Genomic DNA, 12056 nt, shown 5'->3' with positions numbered 1-12056 from the left:
GACAAACAGTGGTTTTGATCAGCCTAGTCTACCAGCAGTCCCTTCCAGTGGTAATGTAACGCATCTTAGTGTGGTTGGGAGAGGTGTGTAATGTACAACACCGGTTCCAGTTGATGTCTCAGAACCAGAACCACCCGCCTACGCCTAAAAGATTATTTCCTTTGTTTTCAAGGGAGAATACGCTTATTGTTTCAAATGCACAGCTTGTAAAAAGATCAACAAGACCTACTAATTTAGGATTAAACTCACTGCTTCATCCCTCTTTAATGGATTTTACAGTTTCTGAGCCAGAGTTTTTAAAAGATTCGTCAGAATATCAGAAGTTAGAGGTTTGTCAGTTACCAACTCTCTATTTCAATGAAACTGCAGTAGTTGAATGTTCTCAAAGTTTTTCTACGACTGATGATGGTTCCCCTTCAGAAAGCACAATAATAACAAATGAGTATCTTGTAAAAAAGATGGAGTTTCCTATATCAAATGTTGGAGATGCATCAAAGCCTGAGATGTCCTCTATTTCTGGCAATTTAAGGAGCACTCAAAAGGTTTGTAAGTCGGATAGATGCAGCAGTTGTAAAATGGATGTGGATTTTTCAAGGAAAGAATCAACAAAAGTTGAAGCATCCTCTGCTTTTAGTTGCAAGGGAATTTCTGTTGGAAAAACAAACACTCAAGTTTCGTTAGAATCTGTGTCGTCTCATATGGCAGACACTGCAGAAGAAGGTTTGACATCCATGAGATTTTCTCAATCTTAACAAGTAAAGTGTTCTGAGATGATGCACAATAAGCTGCAAAACTTCTTGGAGAATATGAAACAGGATTTTAAGTCTGAACTGAAGGAGAGGGAAATAAAAAATAATGGTGACTGCAAATTCCACTCGTAATATTCAGTTGATAAAGATTTTGGGTTGAAGCTATGTTTTTTAAATTACACAGCAGTTTCGTAGCGCACTACGAAACTGCTGTAGGTGGTGATTTTAAACGCAGAGCAGCTATTGTGATACTGTGAGTGGGAATTTTGAAAGAGAGACACCTGCCCATCAATACAACCTACAGCACATCAGAAACATGGCAGCATTCCATACCTGGGGTTATTAAAGAGCTGGGAACATGCTGCTACATTTTCAAAGAGTGGTGGAAGACAAGGACCGGGAAAACAGGGGTTCTATCCTAATACTATTGAATCATCAACGCATCCAGCATCCAATGCTAACCTAGAACATTGAATCCTCATCTCATGCTATCACAGCCGCTTCCAGAAAGAGAGCAGATGTCAAAGAATGAAGTTCATTGTAATTAAAGCCATCAAAGCTACCGCTATAGTAATCCACTTGGCAGAGAACGAGTCTTAATTGTAATAAATGCTATGTCCAGCATGATGTAGAATTAGGATCTTATTTGCTTTAGGATTCCAGCGCTGTCAATTAGTGGTCAGCTGTAATTATTAGTTAGTTAAAATTTAGTAGGTGTCATCATAGGTAATTATTGAGCTCCCCTCACGCTGGAGGAGGGAGCTCGAATCAGGTAGAGTAAGCATTCTATATAGAGCTGAAAGATGAATGAAAAGGGGGTTGGATGTTTTGATAATAGAGAAGACTATTTTGGTTTATGTATAGCAGAGTTCAGTAATACAAATGACTTTTATTTCTTCTCAGGATTCACAATAGATCTTATTGTTCAAATGTGTGATGGTTTATTCTCTTTAGTGTTCTTTTACAGTTTTGTTATTGCATAATCACTTAGAACTCATGTTTCATGCTCTGACTTCCTGTATGCTTGGCAAACTGTGTTTCATGTAAGTTATGTTTGAACATTAGATGTAAAGTGCCCTGATTTCTATGAAAGGATAGTGCCATTTTTTACTGAGATTTTAGTGACTCCATAAGCCCAATGGGAATCAATTTGATATTTGTCCAGCCAGCATATTTTCTTCATGTGTCTTGTAAGAGTTAGCCATCTTGTTCAATATTAAAAACCTGTGAGAGAGCCCTCTCAGACTAAGGAGGCTAAGCCTTAGTTAAAAGCCTGGTTTGAAACAGTTACATAGAGTCTTGCTGATTGGCAGCCCTCAATACCTGATTTTGTGATAACATTTTGGTGCGTCTGCCGGGAGTCGAACCCGGGTCTATTGCTTGGAAGGCAATTATCCTAACCGTTGGACTACAAACACCCATCAATTAAGCCAATCAATTATGATTGACAAATCAGCAAATCTTTCTGAAAGATGTTGTCTTCACGCATGAAAAAATGGCCAGCACATCGAAGACGTGGCAGCCTGTTCTATTTTGAGTAATCAGAATTCATTAATTATGCTTCTTTGGATTCGAGTATGGTAAAGCACATCAAAGACCGACAAACAGGGGCCTATGTTTCAGGGTAACAGAAAAGATGTGTTATTAAAGATCAGTAAGCAGCTATAAACATCCATCACAGCCACCGCCAGAGAGAGAGCAGATGTCAAAGAATGAAGTTCATTGTAATTAAAGCCATCAAAGCTACCGCTGTAGTAGTCCACTTGGCAGAGGATGAATCTTAATTGTAATAAATGCTATGTCCAGCATGATGTAGGATTAGAATCCTAGTTGTTTTAGGTTTCTAGAGCTGTCAGTTAGTAGTAAGTGACTTTTATTAGTTAGTTTAAAGATGAATAGGTGTCATGAGAAAAGGACTTCGAGTTCCCCTCAGATGAATCGAAGTCAGGTAGAAGAACTTTATAAATAGTTGAAACAGAGATAGACAAAGGGTTGGATGTTTTGATAGAGAACAAGTCTATTTTGGTTTATGTAAAGCAGATTTCAGTAATGCAAATGACTGTTGTTTCTTCTCAGGATTCTCAATAGATCTTATTGTTCAAATGTATGGTGGTTTATTCTCTTAGTGTTCTTTTACAGTCCTGTTATTGCATAATCACTCAGAACTCATGTATCATGCTCTGACTTCCTGTGTCCTTTCGCAAACTGTGTTTTATGTAAGTTGTGTTTGAACATTAGATGTAAAGAGCCTTGATTTCTATGAAAAGATGGTGTTTTTGTTTGCTGAGATGTGTGAGACTCCATAAGCCCAATGGGAATCAATTTGATATTTGTCCAGCCAGCTAGTAAACTAGTAAAGGGGAACTCGAAGTCCTTTTCTAATGACACCTACTCACCTTTAAACTAACTAATAAAAGCCACTTACTACTAACTGACAGCTCTAGAAACCTAAAGCAAATAAGATTCTAATTCTACATCATGCTGGACATAGCATTTATTACAATCAAGACTCATTCTCTGCCAAGTGGATTACTATAGCGGTAGCTTTGAAGGCTTTAATTACAATGAACTTCATTCTTTGACATCTGCTCTCTTTCTGGCGGTGGCTGTGATGGATGGTTATAGCTGCTTGTTGATCTTTAATGATACATCTTTTCTGTTACCCTGAAACATAGGCCCCTGTTTGCCGGTCCTTGATGTGCTGTTCCCTTTTGGTTGTTCATCACTTCGAATATGCAGCAGCAGGTACTTTAAGTCTTTAATGAGCCAAGAATATAGGGCATCACCATGTTTCTGATATGCTGGAAGCTTCTTTGATGGACAGGTGTGCCAACCAACTTCTCGTATGCAGCTCCCTCAAAACCCTAATCACCGAGAATAAAGTGGCTTTATAACCAAAAATCTTAAACCTAGGTTAAAAGATTTCACCTTTTGTTAAAGGTACACCTGGCATATGTTGAATGGCTGTAGCAGCTTCCTTTGATCCCTTTCATGTCACTGAGGTGTTCCCTTTGGAAAATTCTTGATCATCATATCAAACTGTATGTCTGCGTTCAAAAACAAAACCTACAGCAGTTTCGTAGCGCGCTACGAAACTGCTGTGTAATTTCAAAAACATAGCTTCAACCCAAAATCTTTATCAACTGAATATTGCCAGTGGAATTTGCAGTCACCATTATTTTTGATTTCCCTCTCCAGCATACACTTGAAACAAATTAACCACTATCATCTTCCATTTCTTGACTAGATATAGAGTCTTCAAATCCAAAACTATGTTATCCCATAGGCATAGGCAGAGATTTGTAGTAAGCAAAAACAGAATTGATCTCTGAACCACCTGCAATATATCCATCCATGACAGAAAACCCCACAACAATCTTCTCATTGGTATGACCAGTATAGGTCAGAGTACAAGCATTATTGGATAACCCAGAAGGATTGGCTTTTGTAAGATCCCACAACTTGAGTGTACACTTTACTTGTTAAGATTGAGAAAATCTCATGGATGTCAAACCTTTTTCTGTAGTATCTGCCATATGAGACGACACAGATTCTAACGAAACTTGAGTGTTTGTTTCTCCAACAGAAATTCCCTTGCAACTTAAAGCAAAGGATACTTCAACTTTCGTTGATTCTTTCCTTGAAAAATCCACATCCATTTTACAACTGCTGCATCTATCCAACTTACAAACCTTTTGAGTGCTCCTTAAATTGCCAGAAATAGAGGACATCTCAGGCTTTGATGCATCTCCAACATTTGATATAGGAAACTCCATCTTTTTTTTTACAAGATACTCATTTGTTATTATTGTGTTTTCTGAAGGGGAACCATCATCAGTCGCAGAAAAACTTTGAGAACATTCAACTATTGCAGTTTCATTGAAATAGAGAGTTGGTAACCGACAAACCTCTAACTTCTGATATTCTGACGAATCTTTTAAACAATCTGGCTCAGAAACTGTAAAATCCATTAAAGAGGGATGAAGCAGTGAGTTTAATCCTAAATTAGTAGGTCTTGTCGATCTTTTTACAAGCTGTGCATTTGAAACAATAAGTGTATTCTCCCTTGAAGACAAAGGAAATAATCTTTTAGGCGTAGGCGGGTGGTTCTGGTTCTGAGACATCAACTGGAACCGGTGTTGCACGTTTCACACCTCTCCCAACCACACTAAGCTGCGTTACATTACCACTGGAAGGGACTGCTGGTAGACTAGGCTGATCAAAACCATTGTTTGTCGTAGCTTCTACTTCATGAGAGAAATTCACACTCATACAAGCATTTTTATCCTGAGAAACGCTCTTATCATCATAAAGAGCCTGAAGAACATCAGACAACGGTGGAGCTGACATCATCGCCTTGAGATCTTCAATAAGACCTTTAATCACCAAAGAATGTTTAGAGGTGGCCCCGATGTATATCTCAATGGGTCCCCGGTGTCACCAATAACGGCGGCCTTGTGGCAATCAGAACCTCACCATCATTTGGCCTCTTCACTTATTCCCTGTGATCCTCAAGCATTCTTTGTGAAAGCTCATTTACCAAGTGATCAATTGTCTGTTGTTGACATATGTGTGCCAGGTATAAACCTATTCGCTTAGCTACTGAAAAGTAGGTTTCGAAAGCACCACTAATTTCACCGGAGGCATTTGAATCACCGTCCTTGATACCTTTTGTTATCAGAAAATCGAGCACAGGAATAATGCGTTTTTTTATTTACTTGCTATTGTACTCTAGAGTTTCTCTATAAGAGCCCTATACTCGAGCTTCACATCCCTGTTGTCTAAAACCATACTGAGGCTTCACTGTCAACAATACTTGTTCTTCCTTCTTCATTGTTTTGACAGCTATGGCAAAAGCTGGACAGAAATATCCATCCTTCACATAAAACTCCACACCCTCCTCTGATTTTGATACAGCAGTTCCGTCTTCCAGTCTAGCCTCATATTTAACCAAAACTTCATCAGCTTCTTTTGGGTGCTCCCATTCCTCCCCTTCCTTGATAATTTTCTTAAAAATGCCCCCATCCTTGCAGATATCTTTTACACTAGCCCAAGAGAGCAATTCAACATCGAATTTCAGAGTCGCATTGGGTGGAATTGTGGGTGGCGATCCCGATTCTAGAAGCGTAACAAAATTCAATTTTTCAATCCAAGAGGCCATGCATGTCAATACTTGATGTTGAGCCATGATATCATCAGCATCTAGTTGTCTCAGCATGATTTCCTCACACAGGAGTTCACTCAGCTCCGGATGCCCCTTTACTAGCTTTGCTACGCTACGAAACTGCTATGTAATTTCAACCTACTCAGTCTCATCACTTCTCTGCAAACAGCTCTAAAAAGCCACCACCAATGTCAACTTAGATGAAATCCTGTATCCTTCAATGCTTCTTGTAAGAGTTAGCCATCTTGTTCAATATTAAAAACCTGTGAGAGAGCCCTCTCAGACTAAGGAGGCTAAGCCTTAGTTAAAAGCCTGGTTTGAAACAGTTACACAGAGTCTTGCTGATTGGCAGCCCTCAGTACCTGATTTTGTGATAACATTTTGGTGCATCTGCCGGGAGCCTGAAGATTATTCTTTCCCGAAATTATGAAGCTGAACTTCTGAAGGTAGCAGGAGCTCAGAAGGTTTTTGAGGCTGCAAAACTACCTTGGCAACTCCATTGTTGAAGAATTCGAAATTCATACATTCATGGTGATTCCACTGGAGTTATGAAGGACCCAGAAGCTACCATTCTTAGTTCAAGGTATGCATGCATAAATTTTTCAGGAATTCATGGTTTCCCAAATCATTTTCCCAAGGATGCATATTTTCTAAGGAATGGTCCAAAATTCAATGGAGAAGATTTGAGTTTAACTCTGAAGCATATCTCAGATTTCTGTCATTTTACTGAGCTTCTTAGAGTTAAACATGAGGATGTTTGCATTATGTTATTCTATGATTCACTTCAAGGGAAATGTAAACAATGGGTTGAAAGCTTTCCTGTCAAATCCATTAAGTCATTTCAAGACTTATGGCTTATGTTTTTGGAGGAATGGATAGATAGGTCAGAGGTGGTGGTAAACTCTCCTTCAGTTCAAGATTTCAAAATGGAATAATGAGCATAGTAATGGGGAAACAGGTGAAAAATTTTCTTTGTCCTTGTCCTCGTATTTAAATTCATTTGACTGCAAGGCAGAGGATAAAATGAAATTTTTGGATGAATTTGCCAAAGACATTGAGAAAGACATTGAAGGTTTAGAAGGACAAATTCAGGCATATAATCTTCATAATCATGATCATTATTTTCAGAAGTTTTCTATGGCAGAACGCAAGGAGAGAATGCTGGTTCCTTTCTCTTTTACGCTTGAGGAAATGTACACTGCTGTTGAAGATCAGTTTGCACAACCTAAAAGTTACAAGAATCATCAAGCTGATCATGTATTCTGGGATCCTGTAGCTGACTACATGGAAGAGTTTTACTCTCAAGTTTTTCAGTTTTGCTATGAAGATCAGAGGCCGTTTCAGTGGCAGCGGTCATCACACTATCAGATTGGCTCTGAACTCCGATGCAGTCAAAAAAATCAAATATCAGATAAAACAGAGGATTGGCTACATTGGAAATTTCATATTGATTGAGCAGAAAGAAGTTGAAATTGTTAGGGTAGGTAGGTAGAGGTAAATGCAAAATAAGCTCAAGGTCAACTGAGCATTTTTCAGTAGAAGTAGCTTTCTTTCTCCTACAGTCATGCTGGTCAAGCAAATTTCTGTTTGTCAAATAAATTTTATAAGGCACTGGAACTGCAGGTTCTTAGTGCACCACAAGGGCACACTATCCCAAGTGGAGCCACTGTTATCACTGAAAATTCTGTTGCCAAAAATTGCTCAGACTAGCTTAAGGACAAAGTGTTTTAGCAGCGCATAAATCCTTTAGCAGTTTCGCAGCGCAACATGCTTTAAGTGATTTCGTAGCGCATAATTCATATTTTTGCACTGGCTGCGCTACGAAATTGGGGATTTGTTTGAATCCATAGCAACTGTCATGCAAAATAGCTCTGGGGTAGATGCATTTTACAGGTGGCATGTTCTCAAGCTCCTGCATGTATGCTTGTCATCAGTTCTGAATCTGAAGGGAAATATTACAGGTGAAGGAGTGTTTTGAGTGGGATGGTGACTTTTATGCTTTGCATCCACCACTGTTGCCAAGCAGAGACAAGGGAAAAGTTTGAAGTGTTGCAGCTGCAAAACAACCTAATCCCCAAAGGTGCAGATATAACAAGATACAGGGACTACTTTAAAGATCTTGGTAAGAATGAAAAGGTTGAAGTGATTGCACTGCCAAGTTCCTTAGTGCAGCGTTCTGTTTCTCAAGATGCACTAGATTTGTTGGTTTCTTTAGATGCTCTGAAGGCACCATCTCATCATAGGGGAAAGTATGAACCAACATTATATGGCAATTTGCTTGGGAGTCTTCCCCTTTCTTTGGAGGCATCAATGCTTGTCATTAAGTTTGGTCAGTGTGGGTTTCTTAGAGAGGGTGCAATAATTGGTTCATTGATGGATGCACGACCAATGCCTATCATACAGCCATTTGGGCAGCAATCTTTGTTCAATAAATATGTGGACATCTATTACAATGATGCTAATGGATCTGTTGGTTCTTCATATCATACAAAGACACTTATGGCAAATTTTTGTGCAATTCTGTTTTGGCAACGGATTTTGAAGGACAAGCATCGATTGCAACGACTCATTCAAGTGGATGGCAATGAGATCTTCACAACTCAGACACATGATTTTGCTTCAATTGCTCCTAGGCTTGAGCAGGAGTGGTCTTCTTTCCACCATTTGGTGCCATCATCACTTCATGCTATTGCTGAGACATGCCCAAGTTTCTCTGCATTTTGGAAGGTCCACCATTGTATTACAATGATTATGATTTCAAGCACACATGCTTTCTCTCTCCAGGACAACTTGAAGCAAACTTGAGTTTTGCCGTTGGAACTGAACTAGCAGATGATATTGTTGCAGATGTTTGTATTCAGGCTTCATATGTTGACTCAGGGTCCTTGAATACTTCAAGTATAAGAAATGGGAGCACCCAAAAGAAGCTGATGAAGTTTTGGTTAAATATGAGGCTAGACTGGAGGACGGAACTGCTGTATCAAAATCAGAGGAGGGTGTGGAGTTTTATGTGAAGGATGGATATTTCTGTCCAGCTTTTGCCATAGCTGTCAAAACGATGAAGAAGGGAGAAAAAGTATTGTTGACAGTGAAGCCTCAGTATGGTTTTGGACATCAAGGACGTGAAGCAATTGGAAATGATGTAGCCGCGCCACCAAAGGCAACATTGTTTGTGGATCTTGAGCTTGTGTCTTGGAAGGTTGTCGATGAAGTTATTGATGATAAGAAAGTGCTGAAGAAAATCCTGAAGCAAGGAGAAGGTTATGAACGACCTAATGATGGGGCAGCGGTCAAAGTGAAATACACGGGGAAGTTAGAGGATGGCACCATATTTGAGAAAAAGGGATCTGATGAAGAACCATTCGAGTTTATGGCTGGAGAAGAAGCAGTCGAAGCCCTTGAAGGTCACTTGTAATCTCAACAATGCAGCTTGTAAACTCAAATTGAAAGACTATACACAAGCAGAAAAATTATGTACAAAGGTTTTGGAGATTGAATCGCAAAACGTTAAGGCTTTATATAGAAGAGCACAAGCATATATTCAGACAGCAGATTTGGAGCTCGCAGAGCTGGACATAAAGAAAGCACTCGAGATTGACCCCAACAACAGGGATGTGAAGCTCGAGTACAGGGCTCTTATAGAGAAACTCTGGAGTACAATAGCAAGTAAATAAAAAAAAACATTATTCCTGTGCTCGATTTTCTGATAACAAAAGGTATCAAGGACTGTGATTCAAATGCCTCCGGTGAAATTAGTGGTGTTTTCGAAACCTACTTTTCAGTAGCTAAGCGAATAGGTTTATACCTGGCACACATATGTCACAAAGAATGAGCTTTCACAAAGAATGCTTGAGGATCACATGGAATGAGTGAAGAGGCCAAATGATGGTAAGGATCTAATTGCCACAAGGCCGCCGTTATTGGTGACACCGGGGACCCATTAAAATATACATCGGGGCCACCTCTAAATATTCTTTGGTGATTAAAGGTATTATTGAAGATCTCAAGGCGATGATGTCAGCTCCATCGTTGTCTGAGGTTCTTCAGGCTCTTTATGATGATAAGAGCGTTTCTCAGGATAAAAATGCTTGTATGAGTGTGAATTCCTCTCATGAAGTAGAAGCTACGACAAACAGTGGTTTTGATCAGCCTAGTCTACCAGCAGTCCCTTCCAGTGGTAATGTAACGCATCTTAGTGTGGTTGGGAGAGGTGTGTAACGTACAACACCGGTTCCAGTTGATGTCTCAGAACCAGAACCACCCGCCTACGCCTAAAAGATTATTTCCTTTGTTTTCAAGGGAGAATACGCTTATTGTTTCAAATGCACAGCTTGTAAAAAGATCAACAAGACCTACTAATTTAGGATTAAACTCACTGCTTCATCCCTCTTTAATGGATTTTACAGTTTCTGAGCCAGAGTTTTTAAAAGATTCGTCAGAATATCAGAAGTTAGAGGTTTGTCAGTTACCATCTCTCTATTTCAATGAAACTGCAGTAGTTGAATGTTCTCAAAGTTTTTCTACGACTGATGATGGTTCCCCTTCAGAAAGCACAATAATAACAAATGAGTATCTTGTAAAAAAGATGGAGTTTCCTATATCAAATGTTGGAGATGCATCAAAGCCTGAGATGTCCTCTATTTCTGGCAATTTAAGGAGCACTCAAAAGGTTTGTAAGTCGGATAGATGCAGCCGTTGTAAAATGGATTTGGATTTTTCAAGGAAAGAATCAACAAAAGTTAAAGCATCCTCTGCTTTTAGTTGCAAGGGAATTTCTGTTGGAAAAACAAACACTCAAGTTTCGTTAGAATCTGTGTCGTCTCATATGGCAGACACTGCAGAAGAAGGTTTGACATCCATGAGATTTTCTCAATCTTAACAAGTAAAGTGTTCTGAGATGGTGCACAATAAGCTGCAAAACTTCTTGGAGAATTTGAAACAGGATTTTAAGTCTGAACTGAAGGAGAGGGAAATAAAAAATAATGGTGACTGCAAATTCCACTCGTAATATTCAGTTGATAAAGATTTTGGGTTGAAGCTATGTTTTTTAAATTACACAGCAGTTTCGTAGCGCGCTACGAAACTGCTGTAGGTGGTGATTTTAAACGCAGAGCAGCTATTGTGATACTGTGAGTGGGAATTTTGAAAGAGAGACACCTGCCCATCAATACAACCTACAACACATCAAAAACATGGCAGCGTTCCATACCTGGGGTTATTAAAGAGCTGGGAACATGCTGCTACATTTTCGAAGAGTGGTGGAAGACAAGGACCGGGAAAACATGGGTTCTATCCTAATATTATTGAATCATCAACGCATCCAGCATCCAATGCTAACCTGGAACATTGAATCCTCATCTCATGCTATCACAGCCGCTTCCAGAAAGAGAGCAGATGTCAAAGAATGAAGTTCATTGTTATTAAAGCCATCAAAGCTACCGCTGTAGTAATCCACTTGGCAGAGAACGAGTCTTAATTGTAATAAATGCTATGTCCAGCATGATGTAGAATTAGGATCTTATTTGCTTTAGGATTCCAGCGCTGTCAATTAGTGGTCAGCTGTAATTATTAGTTAGTTAAAATTTAGTAGGTGTCATCATAGGTAATTATTGAGCTCCCCTCACGCTGGAGGAGGGAGCTCGAATCAGGTAGAGTAAGCATTCTATATAGAGCTGAAAGATGAATGAAAAGGGGGTTGGATGTTTTGATAATAGAGAAGACTATTTTGGTTTATGTATAGCAGAGTTCAGTAATACAAATGACTGTTATTTCTTCTCAGGATTCACAATAGATCTTATTGTTCAAATGTGTGATGGTTTATTCTCTTTAGTGTTCTTTTACAGTTTTGTTATTGCATAATCACTCATAACTCATGTTTCATGCTCTGACTTCCTGTATGCTTGGCAAACTGTGTTTCATGTAAGTTATGTTTGAACATTAGATGTAAAGTGCCCTGATTTCTATGAAAGGATAGTGCCATTGTTTACTGAGATTTTAGTGACTCCATAAGCCCAATGGGAACCAATTTGATATTTGTCCAGCCAACATATTTTCTTCATGTGTCTTGTAAGAGTTAGCCATCTTGTTCAATATTAAAAACCTGTGAGAGAGCCCTCTCAGACTAAGGAGGCTAAGCCTTAGTT

The 12056-nt window shown here is 39.2% G+C and overlaps 1 non-coding gene and 1 pseudogene across 1 annotated transcript; one reads left to right on the top strand and one right to left on the bottom strand.

Moving 5' to 3' along the window:
• Positions 1–10792, top strand: part of LOC149162539 (70 kDa peptidyl-prolyl isomerase-like) — a 58520-nt pseudogene extending 47728 nt beyond the window's left edge.
• On the bottom strand, positions 2096–2167 carry TRNAG-UCC (transfer RNA glycine (anticodon UCC)). Its single transcript has one exon. It is a non-coding gene; the product is annotated as a tRNA-Gly (tRNA).
• Positions 10793–12056: the final 1264 nt, after the last annotated feature.

This window comes from Pinus tabuliformis, chromosome 5_2 (genome assembly GCF_031772625.1).
Source record: "Pinus tabuliformis cultivar Carrire ecotype Pingquan chromosome 5_2, CPIR1, whole genome shotgun sequence".
In the NCBI taxonomy this organism is placed as follows: Eukaryota; Viridiplantae; Streptophyta; class Pinopsida; order Pinales; family Pinaceae; genus Pinus; species Pinus tabuliformis.
Note: the sequence above shows the minus strand (reverse complement) of the source record. Positions and strands in the feature narration are given on the sequence as shown.